At 43.3% G+C, this 23,637-nt stretch overlaps 1 protein-coding gene across 3 annotated transcripts in view; it reads right to left on the minus strand.

The window, feature by feature from the left end:
- Nucleotides 1-23,637, minus strand: part of LOC143924770 (ankyrin repeat and fibronectin type-III domain-containing protein 1-like) — a 552,097-nt gene that overhangs the window by 91,345 nt on the left and 437,115 nt on the right. The window lies entirely within an intron of this gene.

Genomic DNA, 23,637 nt, shown 5'->3' on the forward strand with positions numbered 1-23,637 from the left:
GAAGACAAAAAAATAAATTAGACAATATAATACAAAAAGCTGCAATGAAAACCTTTAACAGTTGGGCTTATGCAGCTCTGAATATTCAGCCCTTAGGCAGAACTTGTGTTACAAAAACAAAAATTCACAGCCCAGTTATAGAAAAAAAAAAATTGCTTTTGTTGCGATACTCACCTTCAACCCAGAGATGTCCCTCTAAGTAATTTCCACCACTAGTCTTCCAGGTTGAATAATAGCAAGGGTCAGGAAAACTACTTCCTCTGAGCCCAGGGTGTCATTTGCTGTTAAAAACCTGTCCGTTTGAGAAAAATTTTCTATCCTGCTCCTTAGAATTTTCTCATCAAAATGGTTGAAAAATAAAGTTGATTTGACTTTTGTCTACCAAAGTTTAGCAATACAGCTGGGTCACCTCCTTGCCCCCTGCCTGTGATTGGATAGTAGTAGCAGTGGCATGATGGGTCATCTCTCTACATACTCTGCTCTCTACTCCTGTTTGAATGTTCCTTTCCAGATCATTTGTACTGCAGAACACCTGACCGATCCCTAGTCCTGTCCCTCCGTCACCAGTATACAGGGATTCATACAGGGAACTATAGAAGGCTAAAAGCATGTTATATTCAGGTACCTAGAGCGGCTGCATTTAAAAATACATTAAATATTTTTCTGATGAAAACATAATTGCATTCATTTGTTTTGTTATACAGTGCCTTAAAAAAGTATTCATACCCCTTGACATTTTCCACATTTTGTCATGTTAAAACCATTAACATAAATGTATTTTATTGGGATTTTATGTGATAAGCCAACACAAAGTGGCACATAGTTGTGACGTGAAAGAAAAATTATAAATGGTTTTCACATTTTTTTAGAAATAAATATCTGAAAAATTTGGTGGGCATTTGTATTTAGCTCCCTTTACTTTGATGCCCCTAACTAAAAACTAGCTTAACCAATTGCCTTCAGAATTCACCTAATTAGTAAATAGAGTCCACCTGTGTGCAATTTAATCTCAGTATAAATACAGTTGTTCTGTGATGCCCTCAGAGGTTTGTAAGCGAACTATAGCGATCAAGCATTATGAAGGCCAAGGCACACACCGGACAGATCAGGTATCAAGCTGTGGAGAAGTTTAAAGCAGGGTTAGGTTATAAAAAAATATCCCAAGCTTTGAACATCTCAAGGAGCACTGTTCAATCCATCATCTGAAAATGGAAAGAGTATGGTACAACTGCAAATCTATCAAGAAATGGTCGTCCACATAAACTGACAGGCCGAGCAAAGATTAATCAGACAAGCAGCCAAGAGGCCCATGGTAACTCTGGAGGAGCTGCAGAGATCCACAGCTCAGGCGGGAGCATCTGTCCACAGGACAATTATTAGTCGTGCTCTCCACAAATCTGGCCTTTGTGGAAGAGTGATAAGAAGAAAGCCATTGTTGCAAGAAAGCCATAAGAAGTCCAGTTTGCAGTTTGGGAGAAGCCATTTGTGGGACACAGCAAATATGTGGAAGAAGGTGCTCTGGTCGGGTGAGAGCAAAACTGAACCTGAGGCTTAAAAGCAAAACGCTATGTGTGGCAGAAAACTAACACTACACATCATCCTGAAACATGGTGGTGGCAGCATCATGTTGTGGGGATGCTTTTCTTCAGCAGGGACAGGGAAGCTGGTCAGAGTTGATGGGAAGATGGATGGAGCCAAATACAGGGCAATCTTAGAAGAAAACCTGTTAGAGTCTGCAAAAGACTTGAGACTAGGGCAGAGGTTCACCTTCCAGCAGAACAATCACCTTAAACATACAGCCAGAGCTAGAATGGAATGGTTTAGATCAAAGCATATTGATGTTTTAGAATGGCCCAGTCAAAGTCCAGACCTAAATCAAATTGAGAATCGGTGGCAAGACGTCAAAATATCAGGGCTCCCTTCTCAGCGCTCAACTGTCGGTTAATTTCCAGCACTCATAGTTCCACAGTGCCTCACTTGGTGATCATTTCCCCCATGCCTTCGCCTTGCTCAACATATCTGTAGACTCTCTGCTGTGTTCCTGTTAAAAACTTGCCTGGCTAACATCCCTTCTGGTTCCTGATCCTGTTTACTTTCTCTGACTACGCTGATCTCTGGCTTCCTGATTTACGGGCTTGCACTCACTCCCCGCTTTGATTACCGAACCTGGCTATGTTTTGACAACACTTACTATTTGTACCATTTTTCTCACTATATTAAAGGTGTGATATTTAGTGAATTTTCTGTCTCCGTCTGATTCATGGTTCCTGACAGAAAATTGCTTTTCACAGATGCTCTCCATCCAATCTGACAGAGCTTGAGCCATTTTGCAAAGAAGAATGGGCAAAAAATTTTACTCTGTAGATGTGCAAACCTGGTAGAGACATATCCAAAAAGACTTGCAGCTGTAATTGCAGCGAAAGGTGGTTCTACAAAGTATTGACTTGGGGGCCGAATACAAATGCATGTCACACTTTTCACATATTTATTTGTATTTTCCTTCCACTTCACAATTATGTGCCATTTTGTGTTGGTCTATCACATAAAATCCCAATGAAACACATTTACGTTCTTTTTCAAGGCACTGTAGCTGCCTGGTGTTTATCTAAAACATGCAATATGGTACAAATGCACTACTAAAATGTATAGGTAATACCATACTTATCGGCGTATAACACGCACTTAAAATCAGGGGAAAATCGTGGGTGCGTGTTATATGCTGATCCCCCGCTGTTGTGAGCCTCTGGGCGGCTTTCAGCCGCCTTCGGCTATTCTCCGCGGCTTTCGGCCACCTTCGGCTCTTCTCGGCAGCTTTCGCCCGTCTTCGGACATTCTCGGCAGCTTTCGGCTGGCCATTCTCGGCAGCTTTCGGACGCTTTCGGACCAATTTCGTCGGCCGAGTGTGGCCCGAAAGCGGCCGAAAGCTGCCGAGAACGGCCGAAAGCTGCCAAAAACTATCGAGCACCACTGAGATACACAGGACATCCGGCTCTGCCATTTTTAAAAGGAAAAGTTGCAAAAAAAACTGATAAGGCTGCAAATGATGGACAAGGTTGCAAATGACACTGACAAGGGTGCAACGATGGACAAGGCTGCATGACAAAGCTGTATATGACACTGACAAGGGTGCAATGATGGACAAGGCTGCATGACAAGGCTGCATTACAAGGCTGCATATGACACTGACTAGGCTACAAATGATGGACAAGACTGCATGACAAGGCTGCAAATGACACTGACAAGGGTGCAACGATGGACAAGGCTGCAGATGGACACTGATAAGACTGCATTGATGGGCATTTAAATGTAAGTTTTTTTCCCTTAAACTTCCCTCCTAAAAGTTTTTTTCCTTAAAATTCCCTCCTAAACTTGGGGTGCGTGTTATACGCCGGTGAGTGTTATACGCCGATAAATACGGTAATTAACGCTGACTATACATCAGAAACAAAGAGGCTTAGTGATCAGGACGTATGCCTTGCAGTTGTAGTCCTTGGATCCAATCCCAACCAGGGCACTGTTTGCATGCTCTCCTAGTTCTTGTGTGGGATTACTCTGGGTACCCTGGTTTTCTCACACATTCCAAATAACTTAATTTGCTCCTGCATGTCAACTTTAAGCCAAACAATTAGTGAGGTTGGGAGGTTGACCTGGCTTACCTCCAAAAAAAATTTGCTAAGAAAATTCCATGGAAGAGGCTCTCATAGATATCAGACAAGGTGCCCAGAGATCTAACCCATAATAGAACCAAGCATAGCCCAGAACTGGATAAGACTGAATGGATACAGTATATACATTCATTGGAAACTCCTGCTCTGTAGCACTAGGGCCCTTGGTTCGAATCACAACCAGGACACTACCTGCATAGAATTTGCATGTTCTCCCTGTGCTTGTGCGGGTTTACTCCAAGTTCTCTGGTTTCTTCCCACAACCCAAAGACATGCTAGTAGGTAATCTGCCCCTGTCTTAAATTGGCCCTAGTATGTGTGTAAAAATTGGCTATGACTGAATGGATACATACATTCATCATAATCCTCTACCTTGTAGCACTAGGGTTCTCAGTTTGAATATCAACCAGGATACTACCTGCATGGAGGTTGCATGTTCTCCCTGTGCTTTTGTGGGTTTCCCCTGGTTACTCCTGTTTCCTCCCACACTCCAAAGACATACTGATAGGTTAATTGGCTAAACTGATCCTAGTATGTATGTACAAATTGTCTATGCACATTCAGCATGCCAGTCCCAAACTTTGAAACAAGAGAGGGTTGAGGAAAGACCCGGTGATCTATGTTGTAAAAAAAATTGCAGAGAAAGTTTTACGGCAAAGGTTCTGAATTCGTATCAGACATGGCGCCCAGAGAGCTAGCCCACAGAATCACTGAGATTTGAAAAAGCCTGAAGGGTATGTTCATTCGTCAGAATCCTCTGCTTAGCAGCACTAGGGTTCTTAGTTCACATCCTAACCAGGCCACATTGAGTTTGCATGTTCTCCCCATGCTTGTGTGAGTTTACTTCAGGAACTACTGTTTCCTCCCATACATTAAAGACATGCTGGTAGATTATTTGATCCTAGTAAGTGTGCACGAATTGGCTATGTGCATGTTATAACATTCTGCATGTTAATCCATTACTGAGCAATTGGGGAGGGTGGAGGAAAGACCTGGTGACCTACCTTTTAAAAAAAAATTGGCCAAGAAAATACTATGGCATAGACTCTGAAGCATCAGACATGGTGCCCAGAGGGCTGGCCCATAAAATTGCAGTCAGATATGACTACAGGGATATATACATACATATATACATAAAAATTGTATTTATGGAACATAGGTTGAAGGATCTTAGCACATTCATAATACAAGACCACACTTTAAAATATTACATGGGTCAGTCCTTCCTGACTACATTTGGCTTCATTTTAAAGCTAGTGTTGTGTATAAAGGTGAGGAAGAACTCCATCACAAAGGGTTTGTTTCATAGAAGAGACAGATGTATATACACCAGACAGAATTTCTTTCTGCGTGTGGTGCGGTGCACTGACCTCACGAACACGTTTATTACACAGCTGTGTCACAACACGTCTCCTCCTTCAGAGAAATGTTATTGTAACCCTGGCACCCTTAATCTGATCGTTAAGAACCCACCTTTGATTTACAGTAGCCAGCAAAGCCATTTTTTTTAGTATCATTAACTAGCTAAGTGCTGGACTACATTGTCAAAGGTTTAGCGAAAGAGTCTGCTTTGAGCGAGGCCTTGTTGAGTTAATGGTACAAACATATCTTTTTAAAAACGTATCCTCATGCAAGAATTTGTTCTGGAGACTGCGCCACTTGAAATTCTTTAAATACAGAGCTGGAGACAGGCAAGAATGCTGCGGACTGTCTCTAGTGTAGGGAAACAAACCCATACTTGTTGGATCTCTGCAGCGCAATACGTTCAACTGAATGGCCGATCAGGAGTGTTTGCGGCATGGTCGTCGTCATGTGGCGGCCACTGACAGGAATATAGCAGGCTGACACTTATAAGCCATCACCCTAAAGTGCCCCCTGCTGCTATTCAGGACTATATAAAGCACCCAATAATGCACTTTTACATTGACCAAGCTAATTGTAGAAGCCATACCCTGTCTGTGGAACAGGTGGCAAATAATCTGGCTAATTGCTGTATATTTTAGTGCACGGTAATGTAGATTGCCTTTCTATGGATGTCCCTTTCCAGCAGAGCTCAGATAATTCTCCTTCTCAGACATTGGTTGCTGTCTTTTCTATAGCCCCGCTATTTCCTCCACCCCTCCCTTCTCTTCCCTCGTGGCCAGTACAAGTTCATGCTAAATATGGCTACTTTCATTCTCCAGAGTGAAACTTGAACCTCGGCACCAGGCTGACTGGAATCAGCACAGGGTCGGGGTTACAAGGGCCGCACATTCCCAGTCCATACACTCCCCTAACCCAGCTAGCTGGGTCTCTCAGTGTTCGCTCCACATTTTCCATCATAAAAGACATTTCCATGGCCTAGGGCGATAGCAAGCGCTCTATTCTCTGCAGGACTGCATTATCCTTTCTTTCTGAAAGGGTCAGTTTAATGGATCTCCAGGTTATAGGACATACAGGAAACACAATAGAGACATTCAAGGCTAATCCATTTAGTGTGCTTCTCCTGTGTATGCAGCACATTTTTTGTAAGTCATGTTACTTAACCAGTCTGTGACAATATACTGATTTGTTATTGATCTCATTTGTAGCAATGGTATTATGTACTATATAAATGTTTAGAACAGATGCAACATAACGGGCTACTCTGGATCTCCTATATTTGCTGCATTTGTGTTTGTCAACCAGGGTGCCATTTGGGTTTCAGCAGGGTGCCATGAGCATCAGACACAGCTTGCTCTGGATCAGCATCATAAATTGCCATGGTTGCATTGATGGGCCAGCCGCCAGCACCATAACAACCAATGACATTTTTTGGCCAGGACACACAATGTTATTTGTTGCTATGGTGGTGGCGGGCAGGCCACTCACACCATGCCAACACATGACTGATCCAGGGCAGGAGACATGCAATGCCACCCCAGCATTCAGGAGAAGACAGAAGTCCACTCTCATAAACAGAAAGCCCTCTGATATATAGGCGAGGGCTCTATTGTGATGAAAGTCTCAGACGTGAAGGGAGGACTCTGATGTGATGGGGAGACCTATGATATGATGGGAGATTTCTGATGTGAAGGAGGGCTTTGATGTGATGGTGGGGAATTTGTTGTGAATGGAAGCTCTGGTGCAAAAGGGAGAACTTCGGATGTGATGGTGGGATCTTTGATGTGATAGGGAAACATCTGAAGTGGAGCTTCTGACGTGAACTTAATTTCATCAAGGAGGTTGTGTTCATTGTCCCAGGCTCAGGTTTTCCAATTAATAAGTAACATTTACAGTTTTAGACTGGGGTGCCTCAAGATTTTGCATACTTTTATTGTAAAGGAAATTTGCCATGAGAGAATATGTGGTTTTCCACTGCCTTCTAAAAATACTAGTTTCTTACCTGTCAGGAATCCTGAAAAAGTTGTCATAAGTGAAGCCATAACTTCTTATCTGCATACTTCTGCCAAGTCAGTGAGTGACTCAGAAAATATTGAAACAAGAGACTCAGCATGACAGTCAGGCAACTAGCATTTTCAGAAGGTGGTAAGGCATGTCAGCTTTTCTAATTTTGTGTGTGCATATGTGTGGGAGGGGTGGGGGTGCTGGACAACTTAACATCAATGGGGGGGGGGGGGGTATTTTTACACCCAGCTACTGAAATGCTAAATGGAGGGGAGGGCATTATTTTTAAAGCCAGCTACAGTAGTTACAGCCTTCCACTGACCACCAAGGAAGGGGTGATTATTATGGCCACTTACACCAGTGCTGATGGTTATTATTGCTGCCAAATACACCAATGCTGGAGGTTACCATTACTGCTAATGACACTTATGACAATGACACCAATGGGGTAATACTCCAACACTCCACACCATTCTCTGTGAAGCAACACCCCTTTATTTCCCATGCCTCTTCTTGATACTATCAATGCATGATATATAATTTCATGATAAATGCAAATTGATTTATGGGGAGGGTTAAAATAAAATATACACCCCCAGGTGCCAGATATGCTAGTTATGTAACTGGGACAAACCCTGCAGGCTGGTCAACTGTGTTTTGGGAACAACAAAGCATGTGATCCTGCATTCTCTTAGCATGCGATCCTGCAAGACAAGTATTCCCAACTCCCTCTGTCTCTTTCCATCCTAATGCCCCATACACACAATCTGAAAATTCCACCAGCAAAAGTCCAATGTGAGCTTTTGGTTGGAAATTCCAAATGTGTGTATGCTCCATCGGACTTCTGGCGGAATTCCCGAACGCAAAAGATTGAGAGCAGGTTCTCAATTTTTTGGTCGGAAAAAGTTCCGATCGGAAATTCCGATCGTCTGTACCAATTCTGACGCGCAAAATTCCTACGCATGCTCGGAAACAATTCGACGATTGCTCTGAAGCATTGAAGCATTCTCTGCTCGTCGTAGTGTTGTACTTCATTGCATTCTTGACGGTCGAAAGTTCAGAGAACTTTTGTGACTGTGTGTATGCAAGCCAAGCTTAAGCGGAATTCTGTCGGAAAAACCATCCAAGATTTTTCCGACAGAAAAATTCCGCTCATGTGTACAGGGCATCACTCTGCAACCCTGATCTATCAGGTAAAAAGTAATGCACTGCCATTTACTCCTACTTCAGTCTACAATTAGAAGGGATGACAATGTTGCATGGAATGACTGCCACTGTTTATTTGATAGCAATCTTGCTTGAAAAATCAAAAACCATTTAAAAGCCAATCTACTACAATGATTATACCGTATATACTCGAGTATAGGCCGACCCGAATATAAGCCGAGGCCCCCAATTTACCCCCAAAAAAACTGGCAAACTTATTGACTCGTGTATAAGCCGAGGGTGAGACATGCCTGTCCATCCCTGTGTGTGTGTCCGTCCATCCCTGTGTGTCCGTCCATCCCTGTGTGTCCGTCCATCCCTGTGTGTCCGTCCATCCATCCCTGTGTGTGTGTGTGTCCATCCATCCATCCATCCCTGTGTGTGTGTGTGTCCATCCATCCATCCATCCCTGTGTGTGTGTGTGTCCATCCATCCATCCATCCCTGTGTGTGTGTGTCTCCATCCATCCATCCATCCCTGTGTGTGTGTGTCTCCATCCATCCATCCATCCCTGTGTGTGTGTGTCTCCATCCATCCATCCATCCCTGTGTGTGTGTGTATCCATCCATCCCTGTGTGTGTGTGTCTCCATCCATCCATCCCTGTGTGTGTGTGTGTCCATGTGTGTGTGTGTGTGTGTGTGTGTGTGTGTGTGTGTCCAGCCTACCTGTGTCCCGAGCCTGTGTCCCGAGCCTCCGTCCCGTGCCTTGCCTCCTTGCCTCCGTCCCGTGCCGTGCCTTGCCTCCGTCCCGTGTCGTGCCTTGCCTCCGTCCCGTCCCGTGCCGTGCCGTGCCTTGCCTTGCCTCCGTCCCGTGCCTTGCCAGGATCGCCGCTCTTCGTCGGCGCCTCGGCGGCCATTGTAAAATTCAAAAGCCGCGCCTCCGCCTTCGCCTGTGATAGGCGGAACACTGAATTTCCCAGCAGCCTGTGTTCCGCCTATCACGGACATCGTCTCATCCTCGTCCGTAGTACGAGGATGAGACGATGTCCGTGATAGGCGGAACACAGGCTGCTGGGAAATTCAGTGTTCCGCCTATCACAGGCGAAGGCGGAGCCGGAGGCGCGGCTTTTGAATTATAGAATGGCCGCTGTCTGTCTGCTTGACACGCTGATCGAGCAGGCAGACAGCGATGACTCGAGTATAAGCCGAGGGGGGCACTTTCAGCCTCAAAAAAGAGGCTGAAAATCTCGGCTTATACTCGAGTATATACGGTAAGTCTTGACCTGATGTAACATTACTGTTGTTACTTTCTACTATAGACAGGCAATTTTAAATAAAATAAAGGGAAAACAGCTCTTCCCCTTCAGAAATTCCTTTAGATGGCTGAACAATCAAAAGTCATTATTAGACCTGGCCTGTGACTGGGTTGGTAGGCATTCCACAGTTGATGGTATCTATTGCAGGCCAAGACCCGTGGGCAACCACACCTTAACTTTTTAATACCATAAAAAGGACTGTCTATTACCCGCAACATTGGAAAACAGCCCATAAAAGATTACTCTACTTAAAATATGTTTTATTTTGGCTAGAGCAGGGAAAGCCTACAACATCTGTCAGGTTTTAACTGTTGTCTATGACCCTGTTAAAAAGATTATCCTCAATTACTGTGTCAGTAATTGACCATAGGGCGCAAGTTACTAATGTTGTTTCTATGAAATCAGTCCTGACTCCTGAAAGGAAGCCAGTAGGTGATGCAAGCCACCAGTGTTCATGCATAAGTACTGGGTAGGTTTTATATAAAGGTATTAGGCTAGCACTAACAACAAAACATCTAAAGTAAAGGTAAGGGCTAACACCTTAATTCACATCAGAAATATGAGCATGAGGTGTTTTACTTGCCAGAACAAGTGTAAAGCTGGCCATACAATGCACATTTCACCCAGTTCCTAATGAACCAGACAAAATTGCCTCATCGGGTGTCCCTGCCAGCTCTGTTTGAGAAAAGTCGATTGTTCAATGAACTTTTATCGAAGGGCCCTGTTGAAAACTTTTCAGGGAAACAATGGGTACATCCAATTAGATGCAGCCACTGTGCAGATATTTTGACAGCCGGTTGCACCGGCCATCAAAATATCATAGCCTCCGCAGAAGATGAATTCCTCTGCACTGCACTATAAGGTCAACTTTATTTTGTTCGGCTAATTTTCAAATTGAGTACCTCTTGTTATTCAGCACAGAGATTCTGACCCCACTTTTCTCTACTGCAGTTAAAGCAATAGAGCTTGGTCGAGTACTGTAATCTTGTAATTGGATAGTGGAATAACAGCAAAACACCAAGAGGGTCAACCCTGGATTCTCTCTGCACACCCTGTAATGTATTCAATGTTGTTTCTTCCTTTACTGTGCAGAGAAATACAACAGCTAATACAGAGACAGGCTAAGGTACTATGAACTTTTAAGAATATTGTAATGATATTTTTTTTTCTGCCTACTCTCTAACCCAACCTTTCTCAACTTTTTTACTCCAGAGGGGCCCTTGGAATGTAATATCGGGTCTCAAGGAACTCCTGAAAAAAACAATTCATTGAGGGTCAGTAGGAAAGATGCCCCTTTATATAGGTGGCCAGTGGGAAGAATACGCCGCCTACACGCTGCTCAGAATGCCAACTTTTTAGACAGCTAAAAAGATAATTTGGCATTGACCCTAGAACTATGCATACACAAAAAATTTATAATTGTCCGGTCTCAGGGAACCCCTGCTAAGATTAGTCCACTAGGGTCATTAAGAAATTGCTTCTAAAGCCTCATACACACGATCAGACTTTGTACAAACTTTCCCGTGGATTTTTGTGCAAAGGGCGTTGACCGTGAACTTGTATTGCATACACACAGCAGGACTTTTTCAGCCAACTTTCACCAAATCAAGTGTTTTTTCTTCTCTTTTTCACCACCTTTGGTCAACTTCTGTATTTTTGTCTGATCTTTTGCCTTGGTTCTGAGCATGCGTGTTTGTACTTTGTACAAAAGTCCTATGGTTTTCTGTACACACAATCGGACTTTGCTCCATCTGACTTTTGTTGCCGGAAAGTTTGTCCGTTCGCACAGCCAATTAAAGTCAGATGAAAGCCAAAAAGGTTTGTCCGATGGAGTGTACACACAGTCGGAAGTTGCCTTAAAACAGCTAATTTGCATGTTTGTTGTCAAAAAGTCAGATTGGGTGTATGGGCCTTAACAGTGGTTTTTAGTGAGAAGAATGCACACCTACAGCGGTGAATATAAGCCAGGCCCGTACACGCGATCAGACTTTTTTTTACAATAAACATGCAAATTAGCTGTTTTGGAGCAACAGCCAACCGTGTGTACGCTCCGTCGGACAAACTTTTTCGATTTTCATCAGACTTTTGTTGGCTGTGCGAACGGACAAACTTTTTGACAACATAAGTCTGATGGAGTAAAGTCTGATTGTGTGTACACAAAACCATCAGACTTTTGTACAAAGTACAAACACGCATGCTCAGAGCCAATGCAAAAGATCAGTCAACAATACAGAAGTTGACCAAAGGTGGCGCTGGTGTAATTGAACGTTGTCTTTTGAAGTGTCAGTACGTTGAAACGTCACTACGTTCGCGTTTGTTGCCTAAAAAGTCAGATCGTGTGTATGAGGCTTTACAGTCAGCTAAAAAAATCATCGGTGTCCTGCTACTGGCTCCACCAAGTGGGGGCGGACCTGATAGTATGAAGGCACAATTAGATAGGAAGTCAATATCCATACCTCAAGGAACCCCCAGCACCAATGCCCAATACATTGGAGGTCAGTGAGAAGAATGCCCCTTTACAGTGCTGATTAGAATGCCAACCTCACAACCATCAGTGTCCTGCTACTGGCTCTACCAAGTGGTAATGGACCTGGAAATATGAGGGCAGCACCACCAGATCGGAAGTCAATTAACCACAACTGAAGGAACCGCTAGCACTGATGGCTCCGGTATTGGTGATCAGTGGGAAGAATACCCCCCATTACAGTGGTGGTCAGAATACCAGCCTTATAGACAGCTAAACAGACCATATATGCAGGGCCGTCTTTAATATTGATTGGACCCTGGGCAAAACTTTTCTTGCCCCCCCCCCCCATGCAGTTTAGCTCTCCACCTGCTCTGAGACATACAATAATTAGCAGTTAGACTCAAAATCAGTTTACTGAATAGTTAGTGTATCATTACCACTCACTGACTGGTTGCTAGAGGTTACAGCACACATTACGGCTCACTAATTAGTTGCTAGAGGTTACAGCACATGATTTATGCTTGTTGATTGGTTGATAGAGATTACTGGGGATATGACCTCAAGGGGGCATGATATACATATCAATGCCGCTGGACGCTGCTATTTACATATCAATGCCGGTAATTTACATGTAAACACAGGGTCTGCAGGTGAGTCATCTGTACACAACAATAGGGCAGAGCTGGACGGCATTAGTAGCAGCACTTCACACTGAGATATTGGGACACAGTACGGGACTAAAACCTCAAGGGACAGGGGAATTTAAACCAGGATAGTTGGCAAGTGTGAGGCAGCTGCTTTGGGCCCCACAACAATGACAGGGCCCAGAGCAGCTGCCCCTTTTGCCCTGCCTTAAAAACGGCCCTGTATATATGTCATGCAGCTAGTTCTGCCAAATGGCACAGGCCCTTGAACTATGCACACACCATCAAATGGGACCTCAATTAACCATAGCTCAGGAAACCCCTAGCAAAAACTGGAGGAGCCCAAAAGCTCCATGGAACCCTGGTTAAGAATGGCCTCAGCAAGGGCAAATTGGCCTAACAAGTCCTGTTACTGGTGCCCAAACATCAACAAACAGATACACAAAAGACATGTACAAACATGCATATACCATAAATGAAAGGAATAGCGCTTGTCACAGCACACATACAAAAATTCTGAACTCTGGAACCCTTCAGACAGGCCAGCAGTTTAGGCATATGAAAAAAAACACCACATTTTTAAGGAGAAAAGTTCAGGGCATAGAGGAAATGTCTGCAATTAAATAAATGACACAGAAGAGCTGTCAGCTGTACCTGTCAAAGCATTTATTAATGTGTGCTGAATAACAAGTCTCTGCTCCTGTCTGCATACTAAAAATATGTATAGCAGCAAATCACGCTACCAGTTTTTTCCTTGGATATTTTCCATAGTGAATTATGGAACCTCTGCGTCCATCTTTCTCTTTTTACACCTGAAAAAAACCCAGGAATGTCAAATATTTATTGGGAAACTAACATTTCTCTGCTTCTAGCATACACTTTTATAAAAACAAGTCACTAACTAAGGAGTGGAGGTCTTAGGGTACTCATCGTGACCGAGGAGACTGTTGTAGGTGTTTCTATGGCGATAGGAGCAGCCAGAGCCAGTAGATTAATATGCAAGGAGTCAAGGCCATCAGGGACATGCTTGGAAGCGACAGGGTGGGGTTAGGAGTGGACAGGGAGCTGATTTTGCCACAGACAAGACACCCCACCTTCTGACCACCGTCTCTCTCCAGTGAAACATATCTGACCCCACGTGAAGTGCTAAATGACTCTAATTAGTCTCCCTGTCCTAGATACCTCCAGAACAGCAGAACTATTTAAAGAAGAGAATATGATCACAAAAATATTTTTCCCTGACAGTTCTTCGGGTAATCCACACTTCTTAACTCTTCATGATCCAAGGGAAAAGCTTGTAATCTGACCACTGCATTAAGCAAGGCATAGCTAAAAACCCTACTGAGGAATTAAAGTGGAACTTTAGTCAGAAAATTCTTGATAGCCCACTCCTGACTGGCCCCTTTTGTAGGTATAGCTATAGAATACATTAAAAATAAGTGTCTATACTGTTTAAAATCCAGTAATACGTTGCCACAGAGCCAATCAGCTGACTGCTTTAAGATTTACTGTTGCTGAAGGGGGAAGAAAGCAACAGGAATGACACAGATTGTGTGGAGGGAACAGAGATTGGGGAAGGAGAAAAGAAAAGTAGGAGAGGTGACAGGACAAATTCTGCTACCAGAGAGACACAAAAGAATACTTATAAGAACAGTGTCTTATCTTCTCTCCATAATAATCGGCAGCCTGTGAAGCACTGTGAAGTTTCTGTCAGCCTTCCTCTCTAGCTAAACCAAGACATACAATCAAGATGGGAAAAGTGCATATTTTAATTACAGAACGTGACATATCATTTTTGAAACCATCGAGAGAGGGAGAGATACCAATAAGAAAAAACAACGAAGATAACAAGTACGGTAGGTATCAACAGGTCAGACTTTTAAGTCATGGAATCAAATAAGAAAGTAACAAATATAGTTCAAACAAATTGGAATTTTGAACTTTAACTCTAATATATCTCAGATTTCAGATAGTGAGATTTATTTTGCTCTCTTGCTACATCTCTGAACCTTTTTCCATGTCCTGAGGAAGCCTTTATGGCGAAACGTGTAGATGTGATGCACAAGGGCTCAATGTACAAATTTTATATGATTTTTATATTCTTTTTTGAACACTGCTATGATATTGTGTATTTTTTATTAATAAACTATTTTGTTACTTTCTTATTTGTTTCCATGTCTTAAAAATCCGACCTGTTGATACCTATTTGGTATCTTCTTTGTTTTCCCTTGATATATATACGGATGAGGCACTGTGGGTGCTCCCTCCTCTTCCCCTATTTCTCATACCAATAAGGAAGTGACTGCTCTGGACTTCAACAAAATGGTGGCTTTTAGCAAGAAGAAACAGGAACAATGCTGGAGGCAAATTACGACACACACCAATTTTGGTAGCATAATTATTAATGTGGAATGTATGTTTTTTTGTTAAAGAACATTAATTGCTATTAAACTGTTATAAGTAAAGTTCCACTCTTAGCCCTTGTACACACGGTCGGAGATTCAGACGGAATGTGTCCGATCGGACCGCTTTGACGGATATTCCGACTGTGTGTGGTCTGCGTCGGACTGTTTCCGTCGGAGTATCCGACGGACCAACTTTTCCAACTTGCCGGTAAAATTTTCTGACAAAATGCTCCGATCGGACATACTCCAATCATGTGTAAAGAATTCCGATTGGACAAAGTGCCACGCATGCTCAGATCAAATTCCTACACCAAAGCTATTGGCTACTAGCGTGAACGTAGTCCCGTTGTAACGAAATAATGTAATCACGTCGGATTTTCCGACAACTTTGTCCGACCGTGTGTATGCAACAGTTTTGGACAAAATCCGATGGCCAAAATCCGGCGGATTTGGTTGTCAGAATCTCCGACCGTGTGTACAAGGGCTAAGAAGGAAAATAAGGAGATGTGGAGAAGGTGGTGACCAATGGACTAAAGACCCAATGAAATAAATAAAAAAGCAATAAGGAGTCACAAGAAAGACAGCTGGACAGGTCAATCCAGACTTTGCTTATCTATGAACATTGGCTTCTTCTTTGAAGAGTTTTTATAACATGTCGAACATACATTTTGAAAAGGTGTATAAAATGTCTCCTCTTAAATAGAACACCATTCAACATTGCACATTAATCTGCAAACATAAATATATTTATATTTTAATATTTTTATTGAAGTAACAAAATAATATCATATAAAGCACAATCTTTGTATTTAAATGATGATTCCACAGAACAGCCTTCTCTGTAATGGCATATTCATGTCTAGCCACATCTACAATGACTCCACTTGCAGTTCATGAGCACTGTTGTATAACCATTAAACTAACCATATGCGCATGGATTGGGCTAGCCAACAATTCTGGCCTGATCTGCAACAGCTTTACCCACCCAAAGTGATGCACAGAGGACAATAAAATAAATGGTACGTAGCTGACCACACGCCTACAGAACACAGTGGACAGGAATGATAGGGAGCAATGGCACCATTTCATCCTAGCAGATCTTATGCTCTGCTCCAGATATCTTGCCCTTATGTATGTCCTCAGGGCCCAGGATGTGAAGAGATGTGGTCATGCTCCCCTTCTCTTTTCTCTTTTATTTTTTCTTCTTCCTGGTTCTCTTTTTCCTTTCTCTCCTCTTTCTCCTCTCAGTTTTTTACATGGCTGCACTGACAATTCAGTTACTCATGCTAATCACCGGGAAGGCACTATCCACGGTCCTTGGATATCTCTAGAGGCTTCATGCTGTAGTGTTGGTTACATTAGCCTGTTTAATGACCAGATCACACGTGAGAGTGATCAATAGGTCTTTCATGCTCCTATAGTCTGTTTTTTCTATGGAAATTATTATCTCTTGATACCATGACCTTTGTAGCCTTCCTTTGAGCTTTGCTACTTTGCTAATAGTAAGCTATGTGCATGTTTTCTGATTTCTGTATTAAAAAAATGTTCAATAAAAATAGTTTTTTTATAAAAAACAAAAGAATCATACAAGAGTTGCTTGCTTATACTCCGTATGGCCAAATACCTGACCACCACATCTATATGAGCTTGTTGAACATCCCATTACAAACCATGGACCAACATATAGAGGACCCCCTTTGCTGGTACAACAGCCTTCTCTTGTCTAGGAAAGTTTTCCACAAGATTCTCAACCCTGAGGTTCCTCCAGAGGTTGCTAGGGGTTCCTTGAGCAATGAGCAATTTCTGCCTCTCAGATAAGTTTCCACTCACACCATCGATCTTTTAAGACATCTGTAAGTGGTAATTCTTCCCAATGACCACAAGTGTAAGGAGCACTCTTCCCAATGACCATGGTACCAATGTATCAGGAGTTGTAGATATAGTCATTTTTAGCCAGGGTTCCCTGAGACTTGAAAGTTATATGTAGGGTTCCTTTGTGAGTAAAAGGTTGAGAAACACTGTTTTAGAGTGTGTCTGTAGGAATTTGTGTCCATTCAGTCAAAAGAGCATTTGCGAGGTCAAGTACTGATGTGCAGTACCTGTCCAGAATGTGGACAAGAAGCCCTAACTCACAATTGGCATTCCAATTTGTTGCAAACATGTTTTGCAGGGTTGAGGTCAGGGTTTTGTAAAGGCCACTAAAATTCCTCTATGCCAGGGATCTCCAAACTTTCTAAACAAAGGGCCAATTTATTTTGTCCTTCAGACTTTAGGAGGACCAGACTGTGGCCAGCAGGAGTGAACATTTTTCTGCCATCAGTGGGAGTAAACATTGCAATATTTGTTATTAAGGGGGGGGGGATAGTTTCCCATTGTTGGTATCATAGGGAGGAATAGTGTGCCTCATTATTGGTGTCAGTGGGAGAAATGGTGTCCCATTGTTGGTGTAAGATGGCAGAATAGTATCTTGTATCAGTGGGAGGAATGGTGCCCTAAGGGCCAAATAAGTGCAAGCAAAGGGCTGCATCCAGATCCCAGGCCACTGCTCTATACCAAACTCATCAAACCTAAATACCTTTGGGCATATAGGAAGGTGTAATGATTCACAAACGTTTGGCCATATAATATATAATCCGATGCGGCATAGGTTTGACTTTTTTTATTTTCTTTGGCCCTGTTTGATATCTAACTAGGTTTCTATTATCCTTAAATAATGTCAATGAATCATACAATGGCCAATTGGATTTTAGTTAAATTTCACTCCAGCTGAATAATGACAATTTCCAATTTTGAGGAAGACCTGTTCCCTGTATTATCCTCAACAAACAGGATCTTTAGTGGAACGTAAAATACACCGCTGGCCCACGCATACTGTAGTTAGTAAACTGTCCTTCCTGTTAAATGTCTACAGTTTGCAGAGATTACAATAAAGTCAATGCAGAAAATGTGTCAGATGCCTGTCCACAAAGGCATTTCCAGACGAAGACTGCCAGTCTGCCAGCCAGATTGTATAACAGTGACACAATCTGTTCAATAGCCACACATTTACTGTCTGTGACTGCTCTATGCCTATACACATAATAGCTGATATTAGTGCTCCCTTAAGGCTGAGATTCCTACTAAGCAGTTAAAAAGCTCTCATTGCTCTATTGGTACATATTTCAAATAAAGCATTACATATTATACTTTCCTATTTGAAAAAAAGGGCATCCGAGAGGTGCTGGGACTTTGATTAGAGTTTAAAGTGGTTGTAAAGGCAGAAAGTTTTTTTATCTTAATGTATCCTATGCATTAAGATAAAAAGCCTTCTGTGTGCAGCAGCCCCCCAGCACCCCCTAATACTTACTTGAGGTTCCTCTCTGTCCAGTGATGTCCACGAATCCCGTGGCTGTCCAAGACTCTCCCTCCTGATTGGCTGGGACACAGCAGTGGCGCCACAGGCTCCAGTAGCTGTCAGTTAAGCAATCAGGAGAGAGAGGGGGCGGGCCGAATGGGAACTCCGTGTCTGAATGGACACAAAGAGCTGCGGCTCGGGTGCCCCATAGCAAGCTGCTTGCTGTGGGGGGTCACTCGACAGGAGGGAGGGGCAAAGAGGGACCCAAGAAAAGGAGGATCCAGGCTGCTCTGTGCAAAACCAGGACACTGAGCAGGTAAGTATAACATGTTTGTTATTTTTAAAGAAAAAATAAAAACGAGACTTTAGTATCACCTATGCCAATTCTGACATTGCATTCCTACATGTAAAAATCATCATTTTTTTTTCTAGAAAGTTACTCAGAACCCCAAAACATTATTATTATTAACATTATAACAAAATATTGTCATCTAGGACAGTTGGCGTGTTAGTGGCAGGATCAGCAGATGAAAATTCTATAAACAAAAACCTTAAAAAAATAAACAAATGCAGCCACCACATCTAAGAACTGGCAAGCTGTAGTATATAAACATTTTTTGGGTGTAGACACACTTTAAATATGGGTTACTGCTTTGAAACCTCAACCCTAGGGTAGAGGTGATCATTTAGTACCAGGTCCACCCTGGAGGGCTTCTTCTACCAGTCATTCACATCACTGCTTGAATGACGTGGACAATTCCCATTGACCAGCCAGTGGTGAGGCCCTCCTAGAACCCGAAGAGATCTGACGTCAGACAGAATGCAGTGAAGGTGACTGGATGGCTGCTCGTGCAGATGGAAAATGCATCAGCAAGTGACCTGGATGGGGATACATGGTCACACAAAGTTGTTTGGAAATTGCGACCGTCAAGAACACGGTGATGTACAACAAGTACAACGAGCCGAGAAAAATGAAGTTCAAAAGCCAGTGCAGTTCTTCTGCTTGATTCTGAGCATGCGTGGAATTTTTATGTGTCAGAATTGTGTACACACAATCGGAATTTCCGACAACGGATTTTGTTGTCGGAAAATTTGAGATCCAGATCTCAAATTTTGTGTGACAGAAGTTCCGATGGAGCCTACACACGGTCGGCATTTCCAACAAAAAGCTCCCATCGAACATTTTCCATCGGAAAATCCTACCGTGTGTATGGAGCATTAGAGGGGATTTTGTCTGGGGTCGGGCTTTAAATAAAAAAAAAAGAGGCAGGAGCAACAGATTGTTGAGAGCAATGGGATTGTCAAGAGTAGGCACCTGAGTTTTGTCCTATGCCAGTCCTTATATGAAGGCTCTGTTCACACTCCCCCAGACCCGATGTCCTGCTGCAATGCACAACAATGGAAATCCCATTATTCTTCATGGTGCCAGTTCACATCAATGCAACATGGTGCAGTGCGATTTTTGAAAAGGTACTGGTGCTTCCCTTGGCTTAGCCTTGTGCAGTTTTGGTCCTTTAGACTTGGGAGCACATGTACATATGCGTTGTTGGTTTGTTTTTGGCCGGGTTTTGTGTTTAAAGTGGACCTTCATACCTCAGATCATCTAAGGCTCTTTGCACAGTTGCTACCCTACGCATTATCGGCACTTTGTTTGGCTCTTTATCTTTATTTACACTTTAGGCCTAGGTGAGAATGATGTGTTCTTGCTGCTTCAGTCTCCTGGGATTTCACATCACATATCCTAGGAGGCTGCAGGAGTAGAGACTAACAAAGATCAGTGGGTGGAGATATGGTCATCATCGGAGACTGGCTGACTGAACCCATGAGCCCTTGTACACACAGCCATACATTCCGACAACAAAATCCGTCGGATTTTTTCTGACGGATTTTGTCCGAAACTGGTGTTGCATACACACGGTCGGACAAAGTTGTCGGAAAATCTGATCGTTCAGAACGTGATGACGTTCGTTGCGATGGGACTACGTTGCGGCTAGTAACCAATAGGTTTGGTCTTGTAATTTGATCTGAACATGCGTGTCACTTTGTCTGATCGGAATTCTCTACAAACGATCGGTCAAAGTCCGATCGGATCATATTGTCGTAAAATTTTATATCCAGCTCTCAAACTTTGTTGGTCGGACATTCCAACGGAAAAAGTCAGATGGAGCCCACACACGGTCGGATTATCCGACAACGCGGTCCGATCGGACCTTTTCCGTCGGAATTTCCGACCGTGTGTACAAGGGCTAAGAGGCAGGCTGTGGCTTCCAATGACTTAGGAGAACCATGTCGTCGGTGCAGGAGTTAGGCGGATGCACCTGCTCAGCGAATCCCACCAGGACAATGCTGGATCTGTTTGGCAGGTGAATATTTGACAACACTGTATAATAGGTAAATGGAGCTAAAAAACATAAAATAAGAGGAGTGACTGAAATTCCTTTTTGACAACCAGTCTCCTAATCCTACAAACAAATACACAACAGGGGTCCGGTCCGTCCCTGTTCACCGATTCAGGTGCGAATAAGGTCAGAACTTTTGCCAGAATTCACACCTGAATCGGAACCAAAGACACAAAGGACACTTTCCAAATGTGGACTGTGGCTGCTCCAGGGGTATTTGAACCGGCTCCATTACGAGTCGGGCACACTCTCCTGTCATGTGAATTGGATGTAGGGAAACCTGCATCCAATTCACATAAGTGTGAACCCAGCCCTAAAGTGTTACTAAACCTACAACAGTAAAATCAGTCTGTGTGTGCAGTAAAGCATGCTTTTTACACTCACTGTGGAACCGAAGGGGTTAATCCTGCGCATTGTGCAAAAAGGATGTTTGAGCCTGTCTTCTCTGATCCTCCCCTACTTCCACTGTCCCCAAACCATCTCCTGATAGTACAGAGTCTAAGGCACAAGCTGCACATACTCAGGTTGGTGTGTATTGCTAGAAAGTTTTTTATTTTCTTTCTTGGGAGGGTGCATGTGATCGGCACAGGGCCAATAAGCACTGCCCAGACAGAAGGTTAGAGGTCCTGCATCCTCATAGGACAGTTATGGGAGAATGAAAACTCCTCCTACAAGCTTTAACCAGACACTGATAGAAGTCCCAAGGCTGCTTTATACTGCTGATGAGAAAAGGTTTAGCAGTTTATATTTACTAAAACTATTGCATTTCCATGTCCTGTGGGAGACCAGATACAGTGTATGCAGGGTCCTGGGTTTAGTAACACTTTAACGCTGCTGTAAACCTCAGACATGAAATATGAACAAAGCATATCCCTCTGTGGTGAGTACTTGTCTCAATTAAAAGCACTATGTGTAATTTCTGTATGTTGCTTTGTGCCTCTGCAGTGAGCATGAATCACTTCCTACCCACCAAGTGAAAAAAGGTGACAGGGGAGCTCGTTCCAGCAGATTGACAGCCTCAGCTGTCACCTCAGCTCAGCTTTTTTACTTTTTACTATAATAAATATCCCCAAAAATATATAAAAAAAAACATTTTTTTCCTCAGTTTAGGCTGATATGTATTCTTCTACATATTTTTGGTAAAAAAAATTGCAATAAACATATATTGATTAGTTTGCGCAAAGTTATAGCGTCTACAAAATAGGGGATAGTTTTATAGCATTTTTATTATTATTTTCTTTTTTTTACTAGTAATGACGGCGATCTGTGATTTTTTCGTGACTGCGACATTATGGTGGACACATCGGGCAATTTATTTATTTTTTAACAGAAGGAGCACATCGGCAATTTTGACACATTTTTGGAACCATTACCATAAATACAGCGATCAGTGCGATTAAAAATGCATTGATTACTGTAAAAATGTCACTGGCAGTGAAGTGGTTAACACTGGGGGGTGGCGAAGGGGTTAACTGTGCTCCCTGGGAGGTGATTCTAACTGAAGGGGGAGGGGACTAACTAGAAGAAGTGACAGATCGTGGTTCCTACCTAATAGGAACACACAATCTCTCTCTCCTGTCAGAACAGAACAGGGAAGAGAGTGTTCACACACACTCGTACCTGTTCTGTCTCTCCTGGTCACGATCGCTCGTGGCCGGTGGTCATTGTGACTCCCGCTGTGCAGTGGGCACGCGCCTGCTATCCGGACTCCGCGAGCCAACGTATAGTTACATGATTTCATGCAAGGGAGCCAACTAGTGGCAGTAAAACTGCGGCGGCTGGTCCGGAAGCGGTTAAGAGTTCCGTTCACAGGAATTAGGGGCCAAGCCCGACCCTTGAAAAACAACCCCACACCAGAATCCCCCCTCCACCAAATGATTTGGACCAGTGCACAAGGCAAGGGCCATAAAGACATGGATGAGCGAGTTTGGGGTGGAGGAACTTGACTTTCCTGCACCTCATCCAAATAGAACACCTTTGGGATGAATTAGAATGGAGACGGTGAGCCAGGCCTTCTCAACCAAAATCAGTGCCTGACCTCACAAATGTGCTTCTGGAATAATGGTCAAACATTCCCATAGACAAGAATTAGATAAGAGTATCTCTGCGCCAGCCAATTAGATAGGTGAGGGGGAATATTGCTGCATTCACTGTGAACCAAGCCTTCTCATCCAACATCAGTGCCTGACCTCACAAATGCGCTTCTGTAAGAATGGTCAAACATTCCCATAGACACACTCCTAAACCTTGTAGACAGCCTTCCCAGAAGAGTTGAAGCTGTTATAGCTGCAAAGGGTGGGCCAACTCAATATTGAACCCTACAGACTAAGACTGAGATGTCATTAAAATTCATGTGTGTGTAAAGGCAGGCGTCCCAATACTTTTGGAAATATAGTGTATCTAGGAAAATAGCCACCCTCTCTTGCTCGATTCAGAGATAGACTATGGACTATGTGGATGGATTCTTATTGAAAAAAGGTACCTTTCACATGGGGCGGAATCCGATTTACTCAGCAGGCGAACTGTTCACTGTTCCTCTGCTGATCAGAACAGAGCGGGCGGATGACAGGTCCTTGCCTGCACAGATACTACAGAGTGGCCAGTACAGAGCACGCTCTGCTCTATGGGCAACCGGATGTAAACAGACAACCCTCCGATCCAATCTGCCTAAAAGGAGGAGGACGGATCCCCTTTTTTTTTTTTTTTTTAGCCAACCCGATCAGGTTGGAGGTAGGCCCAGTACATTTACAACCACCGGTCCGCAGGGATGCATGAAGCATCCAATCATGTCTGTGCCTGAAAAACTGACAGGCGAACCTGATCGTATCGCCCGTATGAAAGGGGCCTGAGGATATCTTTTAGTGTCACCTCAAATAAGAGCTCAGCCAAGACTGA

The sequence above is a fragment of the Lithobates pipiens genome, unplaced genomic scaffold, assembly GCF_037356315.1.
Source record: "Lithobates pipiens isolate NorthernLeopardFrog02 unplaced genomic scaffold, aLitPip1_a1.2 Scaffold_22, whole genome shotgun sequence".
Taxonomy (NCBI): domain Eukaryota; kingdom Metazoa; phylum Chordata; class Amphibia; order Anura; family Ranidae; genus Lithobates; species Lithobates pipiens.